This window comes from Odocoileus virginianus, chromosome 15 (genome assembly GCF_023699985.2).
Source record: "Odocoileus virginianus isolate 20LAN1187 ecotype Illinois chromosome 15, Ovbor_1.2, whole genome shotgun sequence".
In the NCBI taxonomy this organism is placed as follows: domain Eukaryota; kingdom Metazoa; phylum Chordata; class Mammalia; order Artiodactyla; family Cervidae; genus Odocoileus; species Odocoileus virginianus.
Window position 1 is genome coordinate 46,980,875 of NC_069688.1, and position 15,845 is coordinate 46,996,719.

Here is a 15,845-nt window from a genome sequence, read left to right on the forward strand (position 1 = left end):
CTCTATGCATTAAAAATCAAAAACGTTTTTGTTTTCTAATTCAATACTTTTATATTAGGGAAGGTGAAAAGCTAGAGATCACAGAGCTGTTTGGCACAAGGGAATAGTTTTCAATCCTGGCTCCGCTGCCGAGTAGCTGTGTGACCACAGGCCTGTGAATTTCAGTTTCTTCACCTGTAAACTGATGGCAATAATATTTACGTGATAGGGGTGGGCCTGTGTGCCTGCAGAAATTCACCACAGGATTTCTTAGAGCCTTAGTAATACATCTGAATAAAAAGTAATAACCAACCAACCAGCCTATCTTCAACCTAATGCTTCTCACTAATTTTGGATGCTGTTCAGGCAATTCCAACAACCGGTTCTGTGACACAGCTTTGGAAACTCGTCAGAAATTCCAAGGGCTTTATTTGGCATCATAACGTGTGCCCAAAGGCCGTGTTTTGTTAGCTCTGTCTGTCCAAATCAACTTTCTTTGGTGGTGAAAGTGTTAATCTGTGCTTTCCATATTGTCCACTAGACTGAAGTGACTCTTGAGCACTTGAGATGTGGCTATTGTGACTGAAAAACTGAATTTTAAAATTTATTTCACTTTAATTAATTAAAATTTAAATACCCACTAGTGAGACTAGTGATAGCTGCTTTAGGCAGTGAAAATTAGGGTCTGTGTTTGAAACCTTGTGGTTTCTTTATGCTTGTGTGTGGCCCTGAGGCAGAATTCTTATGTCTGTTTCTTAATTTTTAAATTCAAGTGCATCTCCCATCAGCAGACGAATGGATGAGGAAGCTGTGGTACATATACACCATGGAATATTACTCAGCCATTAAAAAGAATTCATTTGAATCAGTTCTAATGAGATGGATGAAACTGGAGCCCATTATACAGAGCGAAGTAAGCCAGAAAGATAAAGACCATTACAGTATACTAACACATATATATGGACTTTAGAAAGATGATAACGATAACCCTATATGTAAAACAGAAAAAGAGACTCAGATGTATAAAACAGACTTGTGGACTCTGGGAGAAGGCAAGGGTGGGATGTTTCAAAAGAACAGCATTGAAACATGTATATTATTTACGGTGAAACAGATAACCAACTCAGGTTGGGTACATGAGACAAGTGCTCGGGCCTGGTGCACTGGGAAGACCCAGAGGGATCGGGTGGAGAGGGAGGTGGGAGGGGGGACTGGGATGGGGAATACACGTAAATCCATGGCTAATTCATTTCAATGTATAACAGAAACTACTGTAATGATGTAAAGTAATTAGCCTCAAATTAAAAAAAAAAAAAGAAAAAAAAAATTCAAGTGCATCTATTTCTGACGTCTGAACACTTTGCAGTGTTTTAAGCACCATGTTATACTTGAGAGGCAGTATAGAGCATTGTTCAATAAATGTTAGCTCCAATTATCATCAGACCTAGCATATCTTATTTAAAAATCTAGCAAACATGTTTAAAATAAACAGGTCATGCTTGCTTTCTTTGGCTTCTGATAGGAAGGGAATGTGTTTTACAAAGATTGGGGACACTTGGTTTTCCTTACTATGCATAGGAGCATCATAGGTATCTAAGTATATATAGCAGGCATGACACACCTTTTCTTGCATTTCCACTACCTAAAGCACCTTCTAAGCTTAAAGCACTGGAAAAAAAAATGCATAGAGAAGATTTATTTTTTCCTCATAATTTTTTCAAGGGAAAAAGATAAATGTTTCAATGAAGCTAAGTGGGGAAAGTATTTGTAATTAGTCACACAATAGGAATCAAAATAATTTTTCACAGGAGAGTGAAAAAGCTGACTTAAAACTCAACATTCAGAAAACTAAGATCATGGCATCTGGTCCCATCACTTCACGGCAAACAGATGGGGAAACAATGGAAACAGTGACAGACTTAATTTTTTGGACTCCAGAATCACTGCAGATGGTGACTGAAGCCATGAAATTAAAAGACACTTGCTCCTAGGAAGAAAAGCTATGACCAACCTAGACAGTATATTAAAAAGCAGAGACATTACTTTGCCGACAATAGTCCATATAGTCAAAGTTATGGTTTTTCCAGTAGTCATTTATGAATGTGAGAGTTGGACCATGAAGAAGGCTGAGCACCAAGGAACTGATGCTTTTGAACAGTGGTGCTGGAGAAGATTCTTGAGAGTTCCTTGGACTGCAGGGAGATCAAACCAGTCAATCCTAAAGAAAATCAATTCTGAATACTCATTGGAAGGACTGATGCTGAAGCTGAAGCTCCAATACTTTGGCCACCTGATGTGAAGAACTGACTCATTTGAAAAGACCCTGATCCTGGGAAAGATTGATGGCAGGAGGAGAAGGGGACAACAAAGGATGAGGTAGTTGGATGGCATCACTGACTCAATGGACGTGAGTCTGAGTAAATGGACAGGGAGGCCTGGTGTGCTGCAGTCCATGGGATCGCAAAGAGTCGGACACGACCGAGCGACTGAACTGAATTGAACTGAAGTCAGGAGGAGAAGGGGATGACAGAGGATGAGGTGGTTGTATGGAATCACCAACTCAATGAACATGGGTTTGAGCAGCTCTGGGAGATGATGAAGGACAGGGAAGCCTGGCGTGCTGCAGTCTATGGGGTTGCAAAAAGTTGGGCATGACTAAGTGACTGAACAACAACAACTAATAGCTTGAAAGGTAGAACTGATGTTCCTCTTAGAAAAGGAAGTGTCCTTGTTTAGGGAAACACTTAGATAAACTAGCAGAGTTGAAGATAAGCTGAGCTTGGGTACATGGAGACAAAGAAACAAAACCATGTCTAAACTAGTTTCCAATAGAGATTGGAAAGGAAGGGAAACAGGAGGAGCAGGTGAAGGCATGCAAGGAGCCCATAAGGCATAGAGAGCAGAGAAGAAAGAAAGCAACATGATAAAGAACTTGTAAAATTAGGTCTGTTAGAACCCCATTTGAGATCACTTTAATTGCCATAATGTAAATCCATTGCCATCTGCCCATACCTTTAATGAACTCAAATGCTTTCATGAACTTTTTTTGGTAAAAATTTATGGTATCCAGTTAATATTATGTAAAGAGCTCAGAAAAATTAATAAGAACAATAATAAGACCCTAACTGGGAAATGAGCAAAAAGCACAAAAAATTGAGATAAGAGGAAATACCACTGTCTGAAATAAAACATGTGGGGAAGTGCACACCCTTACTAGTGCTCAAAGATATAAGTTAAGATAACATACATATAAATATTTATCAAAATAAATAATATATAAAAATTATTGTGAGTAATAACTTATATTAGCAAAGATAGGAATATGTACATAATAGCCAATGCTGGTGAGAGTATGATAAGACAGAATCTTTTATACTGCTAGTGGTTCTGTAAACTGGTACAGTTTTTATGGTCAGCAATTTGACAGTATAGATAAGAAGCCTTAAGAATGCTCATTCTATTTTCATCCATGTAAGGGTAGAAATAATGGGGAAAGGTAGGAAAATATTTATGTAAAATATGTTCATTACATCATAATATCTGTTTTCATCATCAGCATTAAAGATTTAGTTGAACAACTAAGCCTACTCTGAAGGTAAAGCATTGAAAATTATTTGATACATCTGGAATTTTTAGAGTTAAATGCTCAGGGTTAATGAATAGGATATGCTAAGGAGTTTCCTTGTGGTCCAATGGTTAGGACTCTGTACTCTCACTGCCAAGGGCCTGGGTTCAATCCCTGGTCAGGGAACTAAGATCCCCCCACGAGCTGCAGAGCATAGCCGAGAATAATAATAAGATACACTAGACTAGTGGTTCTCAACTAGGGGATGTTCAGCAATGTCTGGAGATGTCTTTGTTTCTCACAGCCTGTGGGGAGTGAGATGCTACTGGTATCTAGTGAAATCAGGGCAAAAGTCATAGATACTGGTAAACATCCTACAATGTTTAGGACAGCCCCACAACAAAGAATCATCTGATCCACAATGTCAGCAGTGCTCAGGCGGAGACCGCTAGTACTAGACCCAGGATGTTCTCAGAGTCCCAGTTTCTTGACAAACAATATATGTTCCTATAATTCCACTCCTGGGCATATACCAGGAGAAAAAGCATAATTTGAAAAGATACAAGCACCCTAATGTTCATAGCGGCACTATTTACAATATTCATGACGTGGAAGCAACTTAATGTCCATTGACAGGTGAATGGATAAAGATCATGTGGTACATATATTCAGTGGAATATTACTCAGGCATAAAAAAATGAAATAATGCCATTTGGAGCAACATGGATGAACCTAGAGATTATCATACTAAATGAAGTAAGTCAGACAAAGACAAATATGTTATGTTGCTTATATGTGGAACCTAAAAAAAAAAAAACAAGTGAACTCTCATACAAAACAAATAGATACACAGACATAAAAACAAACATAGTTACCGAAAGGGGAGGGGATAAGGGATAAATTAGAAGATTCAGATTAATATATATATATATGTTACAATACATAAAATAGATAACTGACAAAGAACTATTGTATAACATAGGGAAATATACTCAATGTTTTGCAATAAACTTTAAGAGAAAGAATCTGAAAATATATACATATATATGTGCATATATATATGTAAGGAGATATATATATATATATATATATATATATATATATGTATATATAAGTGAATCAGTTTGTTGTATACCTGAAACCAACACAGCATTGTAAATCAACTATATGTCAATAGGTAAATAAATAAGACTTTAAAAAAAAATCCTCTGTCTCTGACCCATGGGCTTGGTGTCCACCACCAGCAACCATGACAGGCCAGGCTAACTTGTTGGGTAAAATCTGAAACCCTTCCCAGTTCTTGATAGTGTTGGTGACAAGGATGGGATATATCAAAGATAAGAGTCTTTTGGAAAACAAAGGATGAGCATTGCATAGGTCAATTAATGGAATTTGCAAGAAGTCCATGGAAATTGATAGTAAACCCAATTGTACAGTTTCTGTTGTAGGCTAGATTGTACGGTCTGCTGAGCAATAAATGATCTTCTGCTTAATCTTGATCTTCTGTTAGTCACTCAGTTGTGCCCGACTCTTTGCAGCCCCATGGACTGTCAACTCACCAGGCTCCCCTATCTGTGGGATTCTCCAGGCAAGAATACTGGAGTGGGTTGCCATGCTCTCCTCCAGGGGGGTCTTTCCAACCCAGGGATCTAACCTAGGTCTCCTGCATTGCAGAAAGATTCTTTACTGTCTGAGCCACCAGAGATTGAGTTATAATTGCCTGTAAATGAGGAAAACTTAGAGGTGGTTGCAGGCCATGTCATTTCAAAGACTCCAAATGCGGCCATGGTTGCTATAGTATTCTCTTCCTACATTTCTGGCACTTAGCCTCAGGTCCGCCCCTTGTAATGACTGGTACTAATATTTGTCTAGGACAGGCAGAAATTTCCACAGCCTGTCAAACAACGATGATAGCATACGGATAGTGACCATTTGGTTTAATACACTGCTCATCAACTCTCTCTACAGTGGCTCATGGGCCAAAGGGGGGACATCATCAAGTCACTGTAAGTTTATAAAATGCCTTCTCTCTCGTGCCTTACTCAGAAATGAAAGATCTGCGTGAGAGGGGGGAATGACTGGGGAGAGGCAAAGATACAGCTACCGGAATGGGACACACAGAATATGTGATGATGAACAGAGAACAGCAACCCACCACCTGTGCAAATAACACCTTAGACCTCAGCAGGTCATCCAGGGTGGGGGAGCAAGAACCCTAAGGACCTTTGCCTTTGGAATTGTCCCTGGACCCTTCTTTTGGAATGAAAACATCTTAGCGTGATTCTGCTAAACTCTTGCAAGCATAGTGGTTTAAATCACTGCTGGCTGGGTCTGCCATCCCCTGCCAGATGGCTCTGAACACAGTTTGAAGTTTGACCCCCATTTTCCTTAACTTATCCAAAACATCTATCGGAAATAGCAACAGGTGTCCCAACTCCTGCACCTCCCACACAAAACCCCTGTCCACACCTCTAGCTGTCTTCCCCGACCCCATTCCTACAGTCATTCCCTGGGGTGGAAAAAATGCCACCGCCCTGGTGACATGAACAAACAGGAGAGCTTAGTCCGACTGCAATCACACAGTTCCTCCATAAACAAAGGCCAGACCTGACTATTCAAAGCAGCCTGAGAATGCCAAGATTTAATAGCTGGTGGAGAGGCCGTGTTGGTGATACTGCCAACCCGTGTCCTTCAAACAGTAGAGGTCTGAGATGAGGGCTGCCATCCATAGTAAGCCACCCTGTCTTTCCAGTGCTACCATGTGCCTTCCTAGGACTGTATCGCTTGCAAGGAAACCAAGCGTTATCTTGACTTCCTCCCCAAAACATGGTGACTTGCACCTTATAGGTGATTATAAGAGACCTTCAAGTATTTAAGGAACTACCACTAGTAGATCACATAGCCCTCAAATAACTGAGAGCCCCCAATTAAGCTTCCTTTGATTACCTGGAAGAGCTTCCCAAAGGGATAACTGACTCATTATTTATGCACAATCTGTGGCCAATTATTCCTCCAGTGGAAGTCATCCAATTTGAAAAAAAACAGTATAAAATTTGTCCCTGACTCAGATTACTGGCCAGGGATATTATAGATGGTAGAATCGCTTTAAACTTCTTCCTCTTATGCCATGGCATAGTCTATAGGATTGCTTCTAGGCTTACTAATAAATCCTGCCATGTTTATATTAATGCCCTGGGCCAAGGGGAGAGATAAATTGGAGAGAGCCCCATGACTTTTCTTAACTAAGACCCTGGTAGTTCGGGGGATTTGTTCAATGGGTTGATTCTAAGACCCTGGGGGGTAAAACTGAGGTCATTACTACAGGAAGGCCTCCTCATGATGCTCGATTCCTGATCACAGTAACCTTAATAAGATGCTATATGAGACAAATTGAACAGATTTGTTGCCCAGTCTCTGTCAGTTAATCAGAGCAGCCAGCAGAGTGGCTATTTATGGGAAAAATTCACCAGAAACCAAGATGGTGTAGAAACAATGGGTGTTGCTGAGAGATGATGCTTCATGGATTCCTCACATTTCTGCTGTTTGTCTGGATTCTCTTTTCAAGAGTGTTTGTATAATAAACAATGTCAGAAAATAGAGATATTAATAGTTCCCCCACCGACCAAAGCAAAGGCAAAGTAAACAATTTATTTTAGAATAGTTTTAGATTGACAGAAAGGTGGTAAAGATAGCAGAGAATTCCCATAAACCCCACATTCAATTTTCACTACTGTCATCATCTTTCACTGTTACTGGTGGTTTAGTCGCTCAGTCGTGTCCAACTCGTGCAACCCCACGTGTATCCTGGCAGGCTCCTCTGTCCATGGGATTTCCCAGGCAAGAATACTGGAGTGGGCTGCCATTTCCTTCTCCAGAGGTCTTCCCTGGTACATTTGTCTAGGTAAGCTTTCGTGCTGTCTAGTCTGAGAGATATGGGTCCTCTAAGTTCAGGATCCTCTTTTGTGATGGAACCCACTGTGTTTGGGCATCCAGCTCTGTCTGTCCACATCCATCCTGTAGGAATCGAGGCAGGGGAACTGAGATACATATGAGCATGCTCATGCCACTTACTGTGTGGGGAGTAATAAAGTCCTTTTTCACTGACCTAAGAGATTTGTGTCTTATGTCAGCATCCATGAAAATATGGCAGACTACCTTGTTAGCTGGCAAACCAGGGTGAAATCCCAAACCCCTCACATTTTTGACAACCCCCTCTGCGCTCCACCAAGGAAATGGCAACCCACTCCTAGTACTCTTGCCTGAAAAATCCCATGGACAGAGACGCCTGGTAGGCTACAGCCCATGGAGTCGCAAAGAGTCGAACCGACTGAGCGACTTCACTTTCACTTTCTGCCCTCCACCAACTCACCTCCTTGAATATGTGGAACAGTTTCCTGTTTGATAAATATATGTTGAACTGAACTAAAATGGGCTAATGATTTATTCGAACGATTGTGTAAGATACATTTGCGGTCAGAGGTCAGGCTGGTATCTGCAGAGAACGTGGTCAAATCAGTCAGTCTTTGTCTATTAATTGAAGGAAAATGGAAGATACTCTGCAGGCCCAGGGGAGTAAATCAATTCAAAGGGTAAACAGGAGAGAAAGCGGACTGTTGGGAGAATTGAACGGGTAGGAGCTGAGGTGTGAGGGAAGGGTAGGTCAAGGGATAGAACCTGGTGTCCGGAGGAGGCAGGAAGAGCCCTCAGGTAGCGCCGCCATGCGGTCAGGAGGGCCTACTGCACAGCAAGCCGTCTCAGCAGCGCACATGGACAGGCGGTCCAGGAGACACCCAGTGAGGCCCGTGAGTCCAAAAGTACCCTTGCTCTTTTTTTTAATTTTTAGTATTCATTTTTACTGAAATATAATTGATCTACAGTGTTGTGTTAGTTTCAGATGTACAGCAAAGTGATTCAGTTATACATACATACATATGTATAGCTATTTTTTTCAGATTCTTTTCTGTTACACATTATTACAAAATTTGAGAATTGTCCCCTTCCTAAATAGTAGGTCCTTGTTGGTTATCTATTTTATGTGTAGTAGTGTGTATATGTTACTCCCATAATTCTAATTTATCTCCCCTCTCCCTTTTCTGTTTGGCGACCATAAGCTTTTTTCTTATGTATGTGGGTCTATTTATGCATTGTATGTAAGTTCATTTTTTTCTATTCCATGTATAAGTGAGGTCATATGATATTTGTCTTTCTCTGTCTGGCTTACTTCACACTTCACTTAGTATGATAATCTCGAAGTCCATCCATGTTACTCCATGTGGCATGATTTCATTCTTTTTTATGACTGAGTAATATTTCATTGTATAGATAGAATCACATCTTCTTTATCCATTCCTGTCAATGGATATTTAGATTGCTTAGATATCTTGGCTCTTGGTCTTAAGTTCAGCAGTAGGATTTCAGTTCTGAGCTGTACTGCTCCCAAAGGCGTGTGTGATATGGGACCTGAATTCCAAAGTAGAAAACCTCAAGCAGGCTGTGGATGGCTTTGAAAAATACAATTAATATCATAATATTACTTTGTTGGGGTGGGGAGGCACAATGCTCTTAATATGAATTAGCATCTGACAAAATGTTCTTGGTGTAACTGCTCCTCTTGGGGGCCATGAAAGCTTTGTGACTGTGAGGGGTGAGCATGAGTTGGATAAAGAGAAGGAGGATTGTGAAGTACAATCTTAGAGGGACTGGATATCAGGCAGGGATTCCATGTAACGAGTAAGTTGGACCTGGGTCTACCACTCACTATTATGTATGATTCTGGGTGTTCTCTATATACCCCTCAATGGGCTTATTAGGAGAATTAAATGAGATAATGCATTTAAGCAAGTCCCTGGCATCCAGTGACTTTCCACAAACTGCTAGCTATAATGATCATTATTATTTATGAAGAGAACTGGAACATAAACAAGGGGGTTGAATCTCAAAAAGACTGCAGCCAAGTTACTGAAACAGTTACCAGTCAGGCACAGGGTGGTGGTCATTAATCTCAGCATGGGGAGGTGGAGGGCCTCATATCTGCTCCCTGCTTGTTGGTCTCATAGTTGAGAACAGAGCCCTGAGACTCCAGAAAACACCTGCCTGGTAAACTGCACATGTGACTTCACTGATTGTCCAGTGGTTAAGATTCCTCCTTCCAATTGAGGGGAAGGGGTTGAGGGTTCCTTCCCTGGTCGGGGATCTAAGAGCTAAGATCCCATATGTGATTGTAGACAAAAAAAAAAAAACAGAACATAAACAACAGAAGCAATGTTGTAACAAATTCAATAAAGACTTCTAAAATGGTCCACCTTAAAAACCCTCTTTAAGAAGAAGCTGAACACAAGCTGTGTCTTAAGAAGCAAGTGAATGATCATAACCTATTTTCTACTCATACAAACACTTAAAACTTGTAAAATTTTCACCTTCAAAAGTCAAAGTATCAAAAGCAAAAAAAAAAAAAGAAAACAGTTAAAGTGTCACTAAATACCAGATTGCATCAAAACAATCCCTGACATTAGTAATACCCCCAATGCATCGATTTACTTACAGAGCACATAGATACAGCTAATACTGTAGGAAGGGATATGAGGTGATCTTACTGGTTAAAAAAAATAGTAAAGAAAAATCAAATCTAGTTTGTGTGATACCACCAAATCCACCATGGCATACCAAATCTTTGTTTTTCTTTCCTGACTCCACTACCTCATGATCCTGGAAAATATATCAAGTTCCTAACCTGATTTTGAAATTAGACTTGCTACATATAAATTTTGTAATGATTATGATCATTATATACATTTTCCAACTAGGCTTTACAAGTATCCAATCCAAAATGGTGTGTCAATACAAGTGCATTCTTTGAGAAAATAAAATATGTAACATGTACACATGTACACCCCAAGCAAAGGGAGTGACTACACCTCAGAAGTAAGAGGGTGAATTAACACAGGGGTATAAATACTAATGGGGTATAAATGAAAATGGCATTGGTAACATGAAAGCAAGCATGAGTGAAGCTGTTGGTTGAAATTTAGACTCCATTTCTTCACTTTAGACAGTTAAATAAAAGCTGTAGCAAACGAATATTTTCTTTCCATAAACATAAATTTTTCAATCAAGGAGGAAAGAATAGTCTCTCCCAGGACCTGTAAGTTTGCGGGATATGATAAATTATAAAGAAATTTAAGGTGGGAAAATTGGAGTTGGGGAGAGATAAACATGAGTCAATGTTTTCCATTCATTATTAATATGCACCCTGATAATTCTATGTGATTGTGCTCTAAAATAAACAGGTATCTTCAAACTTGGAAACACTGTTTAATTGCTAAGACATACTCACCTTTTCCTCATCAGTCAATTTTAGGCCCAGAAGGGGAATGTTGCATAAGTTTCCTTTGTACACATGACTCTTTGATAAGAACTGTGGATCCTAGCAACCACCTTACAATATCAGAAAGTAAACTGCTAGTTTACTTTGATGATTCATTAATTTTTTTTTTTTTAATTTTATTTACTTACCACAACCACACCCTTAGAGCCATTCTGCCTAACACGAATAGAGCTTGTCCTGGAAATTCCTAAGATTCTTGTGGAAAATTCAAATAACTGAGACCCATGAAAAACATTGAATGTGAATTCTGGGAGCTGTGGTCTGAGTATCTGCATTTAATAGAACCTCTAGCTCAGTTGGTAAAGAATCTGCCTGCAGTGCAGGAGACCCCAGTTTGATCCCTGGGTTGGGAAGATCCCCTGGAGAAGGAAATGGCAAGCCAATTTCCTTAACTCCAATGGCAACTCCAATATCCTTAACTGGAAAATCCTGGCAGGCTTCAGTCCATGTGGTCGCAAAGAGTCGGGCACGACTGAGCGACTAACACTTCCAACACTATATTTACTAAATCATTGAACTAGAACCCATTAGCAGTCCTTCTTCTGAACCTCTATGGCCTGGCTCTGTTACTCATTTAAGACTTAGGCTGTACTACTATATAATTTTTATGTAACCAATATGTTTAGGTTCCTACACGAGTCCAACACTGTACTATGTAAACATTTCTTTGTAATCCCAGAGGCTGATAACGTACCCCTCATTCAACTCCTTTCGCCTTTCTAACAGAATTCAGTTTTGTTTAGGGACCCAACCATATAGACAACGGTTTCAGTGGAAATGATGAGAAATGGGTCTCTTGCCTCTGAAGGCAATGCCATTTCCGTCACCAATGACCGTGTTGTGAATTTGTAAGTGACCTAATTCTGGCCAGTGAGCATGAGGGGAAGTTGGCTGGAAGCTTCTGTGAGGTTTCCTCGCTGTTAGAGAAGAAAGTGACAGGAAAAGGGGGTCTCTCTTTTCCTCCAAAGAGTTACAATGGACTTCTGCTGTGATACCTGGAACTCCTACAGTTATCTTGTTACTTCCCTGAGGAAAAAGCTTCCACTGAGTATAGCAGGGAAAAGAAATGGAAAAAACTTGGGTCCTTGCTTTGTTGAGCCACCAATCAACCAAGCATTGTTGGTTGTCTACCTCTGTGTTCCAATTTATTGTTAACACTGGTTTGAGTATGTGCTTCTGTACTTGCAGCCAAAGCATCCTCACTGATGCTCAGAAAATGTCATTTCACGATGATGTTGACAATGATGTGAAAATTCAAAATGCTGGATTTGCTATATTCCAAGATGGTGCCACCAGCCGTGATCAGATTTATTTATGAATAAAAACACAAGTGTCAGACCTATAGTCTTTGCTCCACAGAGCTACTGTCTTTCTCCTAAGCCCCCATGACCTCCTTATGAGCCATCCAGAAACAGGAAGGTAAGGAGAATGAGAGTGGACCCCACAAATATCTGGTGGCCAACACTGTCCTCTTCTTTTTTTATCTCCTGCCACACTCTGCCACATGTGGGCTCCTCCCTGACCAGGGATTGAGCCTGCACCTGCTGCAGTGGAAGCACAGAGGAACCACTGGACCGCCAGGGAAGTCCTGTCCACCCCTCATTCCTTGGCTTCAGTCTATCTCCTCTTTCAGCTTACCTGACGCTTGCTTATTACATTGCTTTTCTTCTCCCTCATCCAACTGGCCCGCCCTCTCCTTCAATGGCTCCTTCCCTCCTCCACCCACAAAAGATGGGTCTTTCCAAAGAACGAACACTCCATTCTCCACTTCTTCCATTCAGCGAGAGTTTAAGCCATTTACTCCTCCATGTTGCAACTGCTTAGAGGACACTCTCACCTAGATACTTCACTCTAATCAAAAGCAATGTGTTCCAAGTCAGAACCACCAATTCACATCTGTAAACCGTCTTTTTCTGGAAATGACACCATAATTTTATCAAGATGAAGACCTTGAGATCCTCTTTGTTTCTTGATGATTTTCACTTAGCTCCTAGTCCTAACAAGTCCTTTTGCATAATTTCTCTGGCACACGCCCCTTCCTTCTGTTCTTCTAGCCACTATCCTGGTTCAGGCTCTGACTCTATCACTCCCTGAGCCACCAGGGAAGCTGGTTCTTTATATATCTATTATGTGTGTGTCTTGTATATCCCACACTTCCTTGTTCTGGGCACCAAAATGCAGAACTCAGACAGCATTAGGGAAAAAAAGAACTTTCCGATGTGACCAGAGGTACAAAATCATGTGGGAGACTAAAGAGAGAAAGCTCTTTCCTGGTGAGCAGAAGCTCTTCATTCGTTTTCATCCCCTTTAAAATAAACAACAAAATTCCCCCTTCATGCTGTATTTGTTCTTGCTGCTTCTCAAACCAAAATGCAATTTAAGAGACAGTTACTGCAGAGAAATGTTAAATACACGGCTTTCAAGCTGAATCTATCACAGTCCTTACATTCCAACTCTGGGAAATCAGCAATGGAAATCTCTCTTTGAAACCTGCTGTTTCAAAGAGATTTACTTCTCAGCACTTCCCCCCAAATCTCCAAACTGCATTCAGTTACACTAAGGTTAGGACATAAGTATGATTTACATAAGTGTCTGTTACAGTTTACATAAGTATCTGTTAATAAGTAAATATTTCACTGAGATGAGAAGAGTAATTAGAACGCAGACCTACTTAAAACAGCTCATTTCGTCCAAGTAAAGTGTGACCTACTGCTTTGAAAAATATGGCGTCACACATTTATGAAAGAGAAAATTTAAAATTCCTAGAAATGGAGCCCTGGCCCCCAGTCACTGCCTGCCCCAACAAGGGGCTGGATTATAAGCCACAGGGATTGCAATCTCCATTTCTCAAGGAATATAAGAGTATAAATTAGTATGACAAGGACAGATGAGCTACTCTTTGAAAGTTACAGCATTTTCTTCTGTCCCAACATTTTGATGTAGGCAAGACCCCCAACTTACATTTTATCCCCAGATCACCTGGGATGATTATTAAATAGTACAGAAACTGGGCTTCCTTGCTGGTTCAGTGGTAAAGAATCCACCTGCTAATGCAGGAGACATGGGTTCGATCCCCAGTCCAGGAAGATCCCAGATGCCACAGGGCAACTAAGCCTGTGCACCACAGCTACTGAAGGCCGAACACTCTAGAGCCTGTGCTCCAAAACAGGAGAAGCCACCGCAATGAGAAGCCCATGCTCTCTGCAGCTAGAGAAAAATCCACACGGCAACAAACACCCAGCAGAGCCACAGAAATAAATAAATAAAAATTACTTTTTTTAGAGAAAAGTACAGATCCCCAGGCTCAATTTAAGGCCTGAGAATCTGTATTTTGAATGAACACCCACCTTTTGACTGACCCATCCCTCAATCCAAAATGACTTGGCAGCCAGAAAGCTGGTTGTCGTTTGTCTGTTTGTTGTGGCAACAGATCCTCTGGCTTTCTCTTAAAACTTCCTTCCAGGGTGCGGAAGACAGCCCGGATGTGGGGCCAACACCCAGCTCTGTTCTCTGCTGCATCTCTTTCTCATCTCTTTTGCTCATCAATATTCACTTTTTCTGTTGTACTATTTCTTCACTGGGGAATGCAGCTCATCTGATGAATGTTGAAGTGATAACCATCACTCATGAGAGCTTTTATCTGTGACTTGCAGTACCTTAATTTTTTTTTCTCCTTCCACGGACCCCTCTTCAGAAGAGTGTGGTAAGTCACTTTAGTCATGTCTGACTCTGCAACCCCTGGACTGTAGCCCGCCAGGTTTCTCTACCCATGAGATTTTCCAGGCAAGAATGCTGGAGTGGGTTGCCATTTCCTCTTCCAGGGGATCCTCCCCACCCAGGGTTTGAACTGGCATCTCTTAGTTCTCCTGCATTGGCAGGAGGGTTCTTTACCACTAACGCCACCTGGGAAGCCCCTTTCGGAACAGAGTAATGGTTTCAAAGGCATAAAATAAAAAGGAAACCAATCATATTGAAATACTGTTCTCAAACTGTGCTTTAAAATGTGAAATAGAAAACATACATGTTCTTCTTTATGAATACATTAGAAAATAAGGTCTAGAGGCAGGTTTATTCGTGTTCTTTTTTATTTGTTTTTTTCCTTTAATTTTTGGCTGTCCTGGGTGGTGGTTGCTTTGCTCAGGCTTTCTCTAGTTGTGGTGAGTGGAGGTTACACTTCCTTTGTTGCCTGGGTTTCTCATTGCAGTGGTTTCTCTTATTATGGAGTGTAGGCTCTAGGCGAGTGGGCTTCAGTAGCTGCAGCTCACAGGCTTTCCAGCACAGGCTCAATAGTTTGGTGCACGGGCTTAGTTTCTCCACAGTATGTGGAATCTTCTCGGACCAAGGATTGAGCCCTGTTCCTTGCATTGGCAGGCAAATGCTTATTCACTGTGCCATCAAGGAAGTCCTAAAGGTATTCTTAATTTCAAAGTAGGATGAGTATACATAGTGTTTTGAAATAGTCACAGCAGCTGTAATATTATATGAAAATATCTATGATTTTTATCGGTGACCAAGTCTTAGGTAGTGCTAAGTTTTGTTCCCTATATTCAAAATTAAAATTTCAGTTAGACGAGAGTGAAAATAAAAATTCAATTTTCCCCTCCTCCAAGTTCATGCATTCCCTGAATTCAAGGTCCTTGGAATGTGGGTTCAGGTTAAGAAATTTGCCTTAATCAAATGACTTGGTTAATCATAACAATTCTAGTCATCGCAGCTGGCCAGGGAAGGCTCTTCCTACACAGACAGGATGTGTTGTGAATTTTTTATCCATAAGTCTCTGACCATGTTGGCTGGCAGTTAGGAAGCAAGTGGAAATATGGAGGAAGCTTCTCTACCTTGGGTGTGTTTCTGTGTCGAGTCCCCATCCAGTTCCATCTATTTCAGTTATGCCCCAGGCCTTCCGGCTCCCATCCCATC